This window comes from Vipera ursinii (assembly GCF_947247035.1).
Source record: "Vipera ursinii genome assembly, chromosome: 9".
In the NCBI taxonomy this organism is placed as follows: Eukaryota; Metazoa; Chordata; class Lepidosauria; order Squamata; family Viperidae; genus Vipera; species Vipera ursinii.
This window is the reverse complement of record NC_139523.1, coordinates 15,558,790-15,571,511: the sequence shown is the minus strand read 5'-3', so window position 1 is coordinate 15,571,511 and position 12,722 is coordinate 15,558,790. Positions and strand designations below refer to the sequence as shown.

At 41.8% G+C, this 12,722-nt stretch overlaps 1 protein-coding gene across 10 annotated transcripts in view; it reads left to right on the top strand.

The window, feature by feature from the left end:
* Positions 1-7,945: 7,945 nt before the first annotated feature.
* The window catches only part of PUM1 (pumilio RNA binding family member 1), a 50,203-nt gene continuing 45,426 nt past the window's right edge, over positions 7,946-12,722 (top strand). For 6 of the 10 annotated variants that reach the window (XM_083370039.1, XM_083370038.1, XM_083370043.1 and 3 more), the window contains exon 1: positions 9,258-9,273. The gene's annotated coding sequence lies outside the window, so the exon portion shown is untranslated. Of the gene's footprint in view, positions 8,238-8,718; positions 8,737-9,257; positions 9,274-12,722 lie in introns of those variants that run through there. The other 4 variants (XM_083370044.1, XM_083370045.1, XM_083370037.1 and 1 more) reach the window with 4 other exon arrangements.

The following is a 12,722-nucleotide window of genomic DNA, read 5'->3' as shown; positions in this document are numbered from 1 at the left end:
TTCCCCATTGACTCTGCTTGTCAGAAGGTCACAAAAGGGGATCACATGATCCCAGGACACTGAAACAGTCATAAATATGAGCCAGTTGGCAAGCGTCCAGATTTTATCATGTAACCATGATCAAAACGGTTGCAATGGTCATAAGTGTGAAAAATGGTCCTAGGTGACTTTTTTCAGCACCGTTGTAACTTTGAACAGTCACTAAACAAACGGTTGTTAGTTGAAGACTATTCGTAGTTGGGAAAGGATTTGTGTTACTCCTGTGCAGAAGTGTCTCCCAATATTTCCAGCCCAAAATAATCTCTGGAGTCCAAAACTCTTGGTTAAGGTGATTTCCTACCATCTTGCCCAGGTTTTCCATCTAGTTAGGTATTCTTTCCACAACTGTTGACGTTAAAAAATACAAATCGCTGTAAACTGGTCAACTGGACTTCACGAGAATCAGTTTTTTTCTGAAATTTGGGGTAAAAAATACTGTTTCCTTCCTCTTTTCCCCACCCCATTTCCCGCAACTGAATCCTGGAGTATCATGTGTCCACAAGAGAAGGCGGGTACTTCCAGAGGACTAGTTTCATTACCTCAAATGATGTGCCCTCGGCATGCAACAAAATGGTCATTCCCATAGTGACCGGCCAAAGTTACAACGGTGCTGAAAAAAGTGACATGACTATTTTTGACACGACCGTTGTAATATCCCCACGGTCACGTGATCAGAATTCAGACACTCGGCAACTGATTCATATTTGTGACGGTTGCAATGTCCCTTGAGTCACGTGATCCATTTTTGCAACCCCCTGAGAAGCAATATCAATAGGGGAAGCCAGGTTCACTTCACAACCGTGTGACTAAATTAACCACTGCAGCAATTCGTGATTTAACAATTGTGGCAAGCAATTGTTGTGAAGTGGATCAAAACTCCCTTAAGCCTTTCATTTAGCAACAGAAATGTTGGGCTCTATTGCGGTTGTAAATTGAGGACAACCTGTAGTGCAGGGATCCTCAACTCCCAGTCCGTGGACTAGTACCGGGCCGCGGCACGCCAGCAGCCAGTCCGCACAAACAAGCAAAGCCCCATCTGCGAGATGCAGGCAGCACACAAAACCACGCACTCTCCGGTCCACGGAAAAACCTCTTTCCACGAAATTGGTGCCCAAAACATTGGGGACCTCTCTTATAGTGGAATGATTGGCAGATAGTCTGAATGAGCAATAGATACAGATTAAAATATGGCGTACTAAATCTGCCATTCCTATACCAACGATAAGGAACGTCCTGTTCCTGAGCTCCCGATATTTGTGAATTACCATGGAAGCCATTTGCGTGGCCATAGGGGAAAAATGGTAACGGACATTTTTGTCACCAGTCAGGTCAGAAATTCCCCATCCCTGCTCTAACCCTCTTAAACCTTTCTCTGAAACTGTGCCCTTGAATCTCACGGCTGCAGGCATATTGTTATGCTGATCTGCTGTCCCTGCTTTTCAATCTCTTCTGAACATGAAGTCTAGCCTTAATCCATGGATCCTCCTGGACAACATGGGCCCCACTACTGTTTCTCATCTACTAAAACAGGGCTTTCATGGCAGGGGGAGGGGAGCAAAGGGGGAAGGGAGTACCCTCTTGGTGGAAAGGTGGGGTGTACAGGTAGTCCTCAACTTACAACCACAATTGAGCCCAACATTTATGTTGTTAAGCGAGACATTTGTTAAGTGAGTTTTGCCCCATGTTACAACCTTGCCACAGTTGTTAAGTGAAGAGTTGCAATTAGTAACACAGTTCTTCAGTTAGCCTGGTTTACCCATTGACTTTGCTGGTCAACTGGTTTGCAAAAGATGATCACGTGATCCCAGGATGCTGCAACCGTCATAAATATGAATCAGTTGACAAGCATCTGCAATTTGATCACCTGACCACAGGGATGCCGCAACAGTTGTAACTGTGTGAAAAATGGTCATAAGTCATTTTTTAAAAACTGATGTAACTTTGGACAGTCATTAAATAAACTGTTGTAAATCGAGGGCTACCTGTATATCAAATAAAATGTACCTGTTACCTGTTGGGATGGTTGTCTGCCAGATTTCCTGTGGATGATTGAAAAGCTTGTCAACTTGTCAGATTTCACGTTTCCTTAAATATCTCTGGTGCAATATGCTTGCTGAAGTATTCTGTTGGAATAAGCCTTCAGAGGGTAGCGCGTGCCTCCTTGATTGAACAGCTGAATGCAGTGTGCCTCAAATTTGTCAACTATAAGACATGTGGACTTCAATCCCAGAATTGAAAACTTCCTAAACATTGAAAAAGGTAATGTACGATTTACATGGTAGACAGAAAAATAAAGATATTCCCTGACTCAGCAACTGGAAGCATCCTCTTTCTTGAGGAACAAGATGCTTTATTTATCCTACTCAATCTTTGAGGAACAAGATGCTTATCCTACACAACCTTTGAGGAACAAGATGCTTTATCCTATTCAGTCTTTGCATCTGGGTAGACCAGTTTGCAATTTGTCCACTTGCCCAATATGGCACTCAACTATAAATATTTAATATTGTACAGATCTGAAAAACCTGACCCGTTTTAAATGCTTAGAGTAATTTTGATATCGAAATCACCATATAACAATGGCAAAATGGAGCTTTCTACACCTATTTCTCCCTTTTTCACGTGGGAATTTAATGGAGAAGAAAAGGTGAAAGAGGTAAATGTAGGCAGCTTTTTCACTTCAGTAGTGTAATCTTTGTCTACTCAGAAGCAAGTGGAAGTGTTTCTTCTGTGATGGCTTGAAATGTTACTTTGTAACATTTTGTAACATACCAGGAAGTTTCTTAATTAACTGATGAATTGTGTCCTTGTGCTGATTAGCTGATGAACTGGGGTCACACATTGGATTAAACTATGGTATCTGGAATAAACCGTTAACAGTTTTCTTTAAACCATAGTACAAAGGTCCTCAAAGCTGGCTGAGGAATTCTGGGAGTTGAAGTCCATAAGTCTTAACGTTGCCAAGGTTGAGGACCCCGGCTGTAGTAAAGCATAAATTAAGGAGGAATAGCTTTTTGGTATCTGAGAGCCATATTGGTCTCTAGAAGATATGCTGGAGGCCCATCAGTGTGTTCCTTTCATCAAAGGTTGTTAGTTCAACTATCTTAGCAAAGCCAATTATGCCCTTCAGTGCCCATCATTGCCAGCCAGCATGTTCCATGGCCAAACCTTGGGTAAACCATGCCACAAATATCCGGAGGGAGGGTCTGTGTCTGATCTAAATAATTAATCCATTATAAGAACTGCAAATCTTGAAAGCCCATTCAAGATAAGGTGCTTTGAGAGTTTGTCCTCTAGGTTTAAAAGACACACTGGATTTGTTTGTGGTTGAAATCAGACAAGAGACAACCGGATGAGCTGATTCTACTTTATTGTAAAGCTACATTGACGGAATCTTGAAAATCTAAAAGTACAATCCCAGCCCACCCCCCCAATTCTGTTTCCTTTACTGCTTAAAAAACTAGCCTCTTGCTCTCCCCACTACTCAGCTGTGGGCTATGCTGTTTCTTATCTGACCATTCATTCTTTTGGCAGCATTTCTTGGCCCAGTCTCCAAGGTCTTTCCTGCATAACATTACGTGAGAAGGACAGAGAAGACTCTTCACCCACTCTCCATGCCCGTATTTCAAGATGTGATTCAAATGCTCTTCTTTTTGCTCAGATGAGTTATCTTTGTGTGTTCCCACAAAGAACATCTCCCTTCTTTTATTCCTACAGTGAAAACCCTGTAAGGCAAGTTGGGCAGAGAGAAAGTGAAGAACTAAGAGTCTCAGGATCCAATCTGGGTTGATCACCAGGACCAGGGGTTTTGTCTTCCAAGCTTTTGGACTTGTGCTGGAGCCCATCCTTAAGGAATTTCTAACGAAAATTCGGAAGACTTAGCCCCAGGTCCTGTGACCAATCCAGATTGGATCCTGCAACATTATCCCAGGACACATATATTTGCCTTCATTTGCGAGAGATATGGGCGGCTAGCACATTGAACAGTTCAGCTAAGGTCAATTTAAAATTGGGTGTACAACACTTCAGCACTGCGCTACACAGGTTGTGTAGGTTTATAGCTCCCTCTGATGGGATCTACGAATCAGAGAAACAAATCCACAAATCGGAGGAATAAGCACAATGTGAAAAAAACACCACTACGTATTTGTGTGCCTGCATGCAACCATTTATTTTTTCTCTTGCATGGAGTTGGAATAAGAGGTTTGTAGTATGTAGTAATAGTTACACTGGGAGCTGGACAATATTTGTTACTTCTTACTATTGACTTTGCAACCTCATCATCAGCCAACAAAATTTCTATTTTCAAATTGCCTTTAATGGGGTTGGTAGTAGAAACAACAATAGTAATAAGCGCTTGAGATGTCAAGTCTTTGACTCGCAAAGGGCAGTCTGAAAAATTAAACCTAGACTGGCTTGCTGGGATTTGCACGGCAGGTGCTGACCATGAGAACAGGCTGACCTCAACCTTGATAGCTTTCCAGAAGGGCATAAAGATCTGGCTTTGCCATCTCACTTGAGGATTAGAGAGCAAGATGAGGCAACAAAATGACATGTTGTTGAATGACTGTGCTTTCCTGGTGACTGTATTGTATGACCTTAACTTGTTTTTAACATTTTACATTGTTTGTATGGTTGCTTTTGGGTTCTTGGATACCAATTATGTTTTCAATCATAAGCTGCCCAGAGTCACAGAAGTGAGGTGGGTGGCTATACAAGCTGAATAAATAAATAAATAAAATAAATTTGAGGAATCTTTCTCTATAAGGCCTAAAGTGGCTTAGGTTTAACCTATATAAAATTAAAGCAGCAGTGTCTGCTCACTATTCTTACCATTAATCCAGTTCTCTGGCCTCATACAATACACAAGGTGTTTGTGGCTTTGTACATCATGAGAATACAGCCAAAGACTGAAATCAACGGCGATCTTTTCAGCTCAATACTCTGGACAACAAAAAGAGAACTAGAGACACCAGATGCAGCCAACGGGCTGTGGTGTGTATGTCGTTTTCCATGTCCAAATGCACCACTTAAATCATACACATTCTGTCAGTGTTTTCTAGATCCTAAGTAACAATATTTTTATTTCTCTGCTGTTTATTTCAAATAAAATATAATTTTATTTTACGCATTCATTTAAACAACTTTCGCAACTTGATTTCGTTATACAAATAAGCCATAGAATTACGATGTTCCAAAATTCTGGGTATATTTCTGTTGCTGTGCTGATGCTGTAGATATCAAGGGCTAATAGTAAAATTGCCAGAGTAGTAAGGAAACCGGAAATCTTATTAAGAGCGGCTTTTTTTGTTTGTTTGTTCTGAATCCTCTTCCTTCTTTCAACCTGATTTTCTCTTCCTGGATTGTTCCTCCTCGCCGGATTTCAAACGAGCGGTTCCTTTAACTTGGATGTATGCTTGCAGGAACTACGAGTCCCAGAATGCACAGGGTCAATGTGTAATATATCCAACTTTCATATCCGGGAAAAGCAATGCAAGGTGGGACATAGAGTCCACAAAGTCGATCATCTGTATTTATAACGAAGAGGTTTTCAGAGGGACCTTTCTTTGTGTAATTCCGCACCGCCCACTTTTTTTTTCTTTTAAAGTCACAGATACGTCCTGTGGAAGCCGAATCTTGTATACAGGCTAGAGGTGCCTGCTCACACAGCATGTTTTCCTACGATTTTTTTTACTAATAATACATGGAATAAAGCACAATTAGATCGGTCCACAGGATATACTAAACAAAAACACGGCTGACAAACCACAATATAAGTTCACACAAGGACTGGGTAAGTCCCAATCCTTATCTCGAATAAATTTGCTTCAATATGAATTCTCTAGATGTATTGGATCTGCAGTTCTTCCCTTTGAAAGCATAGTTTTGGGGAGTTTTGACCTTTGCTTTGAAGAGGCCTAGCCACAGTTCTCCCATGCTAATATTCTAATATCGTCTAATATTCATTGGAAAGTGCTACTGTGTTCCATTTCCATAGGAAAGGAATTTAGAAAGCAGATTATTATTTGTTATCTGTATTCACCCTTTGTTTTAATCTGTGATTCCTAAGGTAAATCAAGTGAGCACCACCTTATCTTTCAGGTTTTAAAAGTTTGCAGAAGGATCCGGAGGCTTGATTTGGATGGGCATTTAGCAAATATTTCTACTAAAAAAAAGGTGGGGGAAGATTGACAGGCTACTGACAAGCTGTTTATGGGTGGCAAGTCCATATTTGCAAAGCAGGAAGCTGGCAGAAAGTTGGAGGAAATTGTACAAGATCACGCTGGTTTACTGTGTTGACTAAGAGTAGCAACTGAGATCTGCAAATCTGAGGCCTCGGGAGAAACGGGGCATTGTCCCACCATACTCAACTCGGTCTAGTATGGCTGGTGTCATCTTGTGCTTGCTCTTCTGAAAAAAATTGGTGAGAGAGTGAAATTGGGTTGAGTGGATTTCATCTGCTGCCGAGAATATGGAACTAACTAATGTTGGTGAAGGAACTATTCTGTTTGTGGGTTGTTTATAGGAAGGAAGAGAAGTTGGAGCAGTTTTTGTTCCAATAAAAAACAGCCTAGTGTTTTCCACTGGGTATGGCTTGGTTCACCTGACAGACTTAACCAGGTCTATTATAACCTGTTATAAGCCAAACAAAAGACTAACCTTGGTTTAATTTTTAAATGTATCATGTAGCCAACTTGCTAGGGTTACTGTGTGTCATCAAATGTCAATGCTGCCTGATTCTTTCACGATGCTGGGCAGGTTTCAAGCAAAAAAAACAAAAAAAAAACTATAGTTATACAAAGCTCAGTGGAAGAGCAGGACCCCAGTTGTGAATCACCCCGTTATAGAAGGGGCAGCAGTATCACTCCAGTGCACAGGTCTGCAACCCGCGGCTCCGGAGCTGCATGCGGCTCTTTCAGCCGTCTCCTGCGGCTCCCAGTCCTCTGCCATGTGCAGTCCAAAAAAAAAAAGTGGGACTAAAAAAGTTCAACTAATCAATTCAAATATGCAGCGTAGGTGCATATCTCGCCTTGGCTCCACTCTTCAGTCAAACCCTGTTCTGCGCATGCATGCATGTACGCACATGTGCACACATTTTTTGTGGCTCCCAGTTTTTCCTTTTGTGAGGGAACCTGTTCCGAGTGGCTCTTTCACTGTTTCAAGTTGCTGACCCCTGCTCCAGTGAGTTGAAGTGCACACATCTTAAAAGTTGCCAAGTTTGAAAAACACCGAGTGAAACTTTTTTTTTTTAAAAAAAGTGCAATTATTGTCGTCAAAGCTTCCAAACCTTGCCCATCTCTTGCGGGCAGAGAGAGCCGGTTGGGGTAAACCTGTCGGATTTCTGCCTGTCGAGCCAGCTGTTCACTCTTTCGCCTTCCTTTTCCTTGGCCATAGGGGCTTCCGCAACTCGCTCTGACCACTGACGGATTTCGTTTGCAACGCGTTACGGGGGCGCAGGCACCCGTGTTGCAACGTATTGTCTGATATAGGGGATCAGCTGTTTCCCTCCCTCCCTCCCCCCCCCGTGCTGGATCATTGCATTTGTGAATGCAACATTCCCGTTAACCCGTATCTGTTCGCTCAAATCGGTCATTCACTCAGCCCCCCCCCCCCGCAGCCCCAACCAGCCCAATCTTCTCTTGGCAAAAATGGGCATTTGATGGCTCGTGCGAAGAATGCACGGAGATCCAATGCAACTTTCCTTCCCCCCCCCACCCCCCCCACCCCCGCCGGCTCAGACGCGTCCGGGCGGTGGGAAGAAACCCTACCGAAAGACCCTCCCCTTTCTTTCCCTTTCTTCTCGCTTGCCCAGATCCCGCCACGCCGAGGGGGGGGTGTGTGAAACTCCGCGGCGGCCGAGCTTCTCCGCGCTGCCAGCCTCAACTTCCCAGAATGCAGCGCGACTCCCCGAGTCCCCAGTGCGCCGCCATGTTGTGGAAGTGAAAGGCAAAGGGGGAGCGGCAGCCGGAGCTTACGAGGCCGGGGGGAGGGGGGGGCCGTTGAGATCCGTCTTCATCCTACCGTTCCGCCCGTGAGTATCCGGACCGAAGCGACTTAGAACGGGACTCCGGACCCCAGGAGGCCCGACGGCGAAGTCGTATTGGGGTTAAGGGCTTCGGCCGAGGCGGCGTAGGGCCCTCCGAAAGGCGGCCCTGGGCGGGCATTCTTGCCGAGGCTCTTCCTCGCGCTTGTTCCTGGTACATGTTGTCGAGTCCGAGGCAAGGCCTCTATTGTTGTTCCAGGAAGGGGAGAGAAAGGCCAGCCGCTTCTTTGGGGGACGAGGGGAAGCGGCGGCTGCCCCGTTCGGCCGACCCCAAAGAAAAGAAGGGGGGGTTCCCCTACGCTCCCCAACGGCGGCTTGGCTCGATTTTATTTTTTCCTCCCTCCCTGCCCTTTCGCTTTTCTTGGGGGGAGGGGGAACGCTTGGTTGGCCTTTAGGATACTGTTTCCAAAGAGCCAGGAGGAAGGTGGCTTGGTGATTTCTTGAGTTGGGAGGGGGCTTTCCCCCTGCCTTCATCCAACTCCATCGTGGTTTTGAAAGGAAAGTGGGGTTGGGGGGGGGTGAGGGAGGGAGAGAAAAGTAAGACAAGGGAAAATAACTCGGATGGGGAAGGCGAGGTCTTAATTAACACGTAGAGGAGTCGTATGTGCAGGAAATGGTGGAGTACGTGACTTCTGCACAAGCTCCTACCTAGGGTATGAAGTTTTTTTTTATCTGTTTGGGGTTGTACGGGTGTCATCCGTTAAGCTTTGGGCTGTGTTAAAACGATGAACGATTTGGCTGTCCTTCATTTGAAAGCCGGGTCGCTCGGTAGGATGTAATTGGGCTTGATTATTATTATTATTATTATTATTTATTTTTTTGGACTTCAGTAATGTTTAGGTTAGGATTAACAAGGCAAAAAAGTGCGCCGAGTTGATTTCCTCTCCCCACCCCCTCCACTAAATAAAGGGGACTGGGAAGAAAATATAAGGCTTTTCGTTCTTGGCTTCGCTTCTATAACTTTTTAAAAATGATGTTTTGGTCCGTTAAGGGAGCAAGCAGCAACAGGAGGCTGTTTTCATCTCTTCCTAGGCCCTCGGCTGTTCCAGTTTCAAGTTAGTTTTGGCCAAGCAGCTTGGGAAACAAAGCAGTTATGGAAGAGGACCGGGTGGCCTATTGTTATAATGCGAATTTGTCCTGTGAAAAAAGGCTTAGCAGTATTTCACAGTCCAGTCAGTACATATCCAGGAGTAAGTCCTGTTGTACTTATCAAATGTTTTGTTTAAACAGGGGAGACTTGTGCAATTTGTGAAGTTTTTAGTGTTTGGATTGCATTTCGGGGGACAGTTTTAACAATGTAGCCTGATTCTGTAAATGTTTATTTATAGTGATTTCCACTGTATTCAGCCATGTTTACTCCCCATGCATGTATGTGGGGAATTATGTCCTATATTAGTCGACTGTTTAGTGTTTTTAGGTTGTATAGTTTGAAAGCAGTTGTGAGGGGAAACAGCTGATTTTAGGTTTTGCATTAAAGACAGCTTTGATGGCCTAATAAGATAAGTTTAAATTACAGGTATTTAGACTAGAGGTATTTAAAAATATTTTCTTGCATGGGATTTTCAAAATATAGTTTTACAGTTAGATGTACTATTTAGAAGACAGTTTTCTTATTACCAAACTGATTTTTGAGTTTATTTCAAGCTGTGTGTGTGTGTGTACACATATATATATATAGAGAAAGAGATGAGTACACATAAATATATGTGCTTGTGTGTGCGCTATGTGTAGCTTCACATTGTGCTCAGCTGTAAAGTGATTTATTTGGTTTTGGCTTGGTATCCTGTGTGAATCTAGAGTGACAGTATTGGTTTGTTCAGCAAAATATTAATACACCATGGCTTTTTGTGATCATGTTTTAATTTCCGTTCCAGCTTAACACTGGGTAATTTATAGCAGGCATAACTTTTTATTAAAGAATACATTGACAAACTCTTTGATAACTGCAAATAAATCTCGCCGGCAACTGAATCAAAACCAAAAACAATTTAGGGGCTCAAAGTAGGGAAATTAAAAAAGCAGTGGTGATCATGAGACCTGAACTTACTGAGTTGTAATATTCTTAAATGACATGTTTCAAATTGTACAGCAGGACTTTTTGTTGAGTGAAAAATGAAGGTAGTAGAACTTTAGTGTTCTATTTTCTCCTAATGGCAATGAACTTTTGATAAGGGAGAGTTGATAAACCCTAGATGGGCTTTTTGTCATCCGGCCAGGTTAGGGTCAATGGGAATTGTAATCTGTCAGTTTTAGAGTGCCCCTTTAGAATTTAAATTTCTAGGCAACAGCATCCTTGACATTCTAGTCAGATATACACCATGACAGGTGAATCTTACCTATGTAGGTTCTAGAATTTTCCAGGAGATTTAATTCCATTAATCATCTGATAATAATTCTGTAATATAGATGTCTTAACTAAAAATAGGAGGTGCACTATAGTTTCTTCTTGTAAACAAGAGGGGGTAAAGACATGGGCTAATGAAGAAATCCCACGAGATGCAATGGGTTCATTTCTCAGTTCTCTGAATGATCAGGCTCAGTGTCACCTGTTTCCATGGAGTAATGCAAACATTTTTACACTTAATTTTCCTGTGATGCTGCTCCCCATTTGCTGTTCAAAACTTGTCAGGCTTACTCATTTTGGGATGCCTTGCGGATGGCAGATAAAAATCTATGACTCTTGGTAGTACTGATGCTTGCTAAGATTCTGAGGAGAAAGTGATTAATTCCTTCATCATAGTTTAGCCTACTCTTTTTCCATATAGCTCCTGCAACCTACAAAGTCTTTTTCTTGTCCTCCTGTGGTCCTATGTGATAGTTAGCTGCTGACTAAGAGCAAATGTCTGGCTTAAAATCTTCTGAGGTTCTGAGCTGATTTAAGCTGGGATGTTTTTAACTAACATATTGCGCCATATTCTTGAATTCTCCAGAAGACAGAATAGAATTAGTTTTTTTAACAATTTTGCAAGCAACAATGCAGCAGTTACATTGCATGGGGTGCTTTCTCTTCCATGTTCATGAATAGAACTGATACTATATAAACATCCATGAAAGCAATGGTTTTACAGGGGAAGGTGTACAGAAACATATACTCACCAATATTTTCCCCTCAAGCACAAATTTATTGACTTGGTCCTGGAGATGATGCTGAAAATATGTTTTATTTCAGTAATTAAGAATTGTTATAATACTGTAGGTTTTTCTTTTAATTTTGAATATAGAAAAATAATACTTTTACCCTTAACATTTTCAATACAGGCAGTCATTCACAGAAGAATTGAAAATTTGTTTCACCAATTGACCTTGGGAATGCTCATTGTTGCTGCTATTCTTGTAGTAAGATAGCCTTTTGTCATATGGATTTGTCTTTACATCTTGAGACAGATGGATTGATAAGGAGCATTAGTGCAACACAAAAATCGTGAATGCAGTGCTGTTCAAAATATATTGACTTAATTTTTTAATTATCTCAAAACCTCTTAAATTATTTTTTAAAAAGAATTGCAAGATAAGCTTTCAAGGCCCATGAACAGCACTCAAACCTTTTTGGTTTTGTATCCCACTTTTGATCTAGAAGGTTGACAAAGCCGTTCACAGCATTTAAATTTATAACAAAGACTACAAATAACAAATAGTTTGTTATCACTAAATATAGCAGAGAAATAGCTGATGCATAACAGCTTACACCTTCACTCAGGTTTGTGGGGAAAAAACAATAGTTCTCTTCTCATGTTAGTTCTTTTTTCCTTCTTTAGCTAAACATGCTCTGGATCGTGTTAACTTCCTGAGAATATTAATGGAAACAAAATAGGATCAAATCCCTCCTGAAAAACTCTAGAAATTCTACACAATTGCTTAATTTACTCTTTCTTATCGCTCCAGTAATGCCATGTGGATTGGGCCAATAGGTTATTGGGGAAGGGAGGGATGACAACTTTTGATAATCCTGGTAGTGTTATGCAACTGTAGGATTTCCTCTATTTTATAAGAGAAGAATAATTCTGATGAATCAGCCCGAAGACCATTTCATGCAACTGGGATGGATTTAGGAAACTTAACAGAGTGGAAAGGCAGCAGTTCTCTCACACCATTGTTATCTAGGAACTGGTGTGTAAGATAACCTGCCATGGATTCTGAATGTCTCATATAGTCACCGTGTCTACTATTGATAACTTAAATTTCCTCATGTTTCTCAGAGTGCATTTCATTGACATGTCCTTTAGAAAATCAGAAAGGTATGCCATCTCATTGTAATATCCCTATACAGTGGCAAGAATAGTGGCCTCTTATGAGGTGTGAAAGTGTTTCTCCAGATTTTATTGAAATGAGAGGTCTGTTGAATGCTGCTCTCTTATGGCTTGTCAGAAGCACAGATCCACCTTCTGGAAAATGCTATGCTCAGACTTCTGGGCCAAGCAACTATGAATGTTGTAATGCATAGCTTAGCCCAGTAGAATATCCTGAAGTTCAACTGTGTTTCAGAGGAATAATTCACCTGAACAAAATAAAGGACAGCTCTTACTTAATTAAGAGTATACATGCTGTTTGCGTGCTTTATTTGACTGTTATTCATTTACCAAATAATTTTAAGAAATGGAATTTCTCTGTATGCTTTGCAGATTTTCCCCTTTGCAAGGAA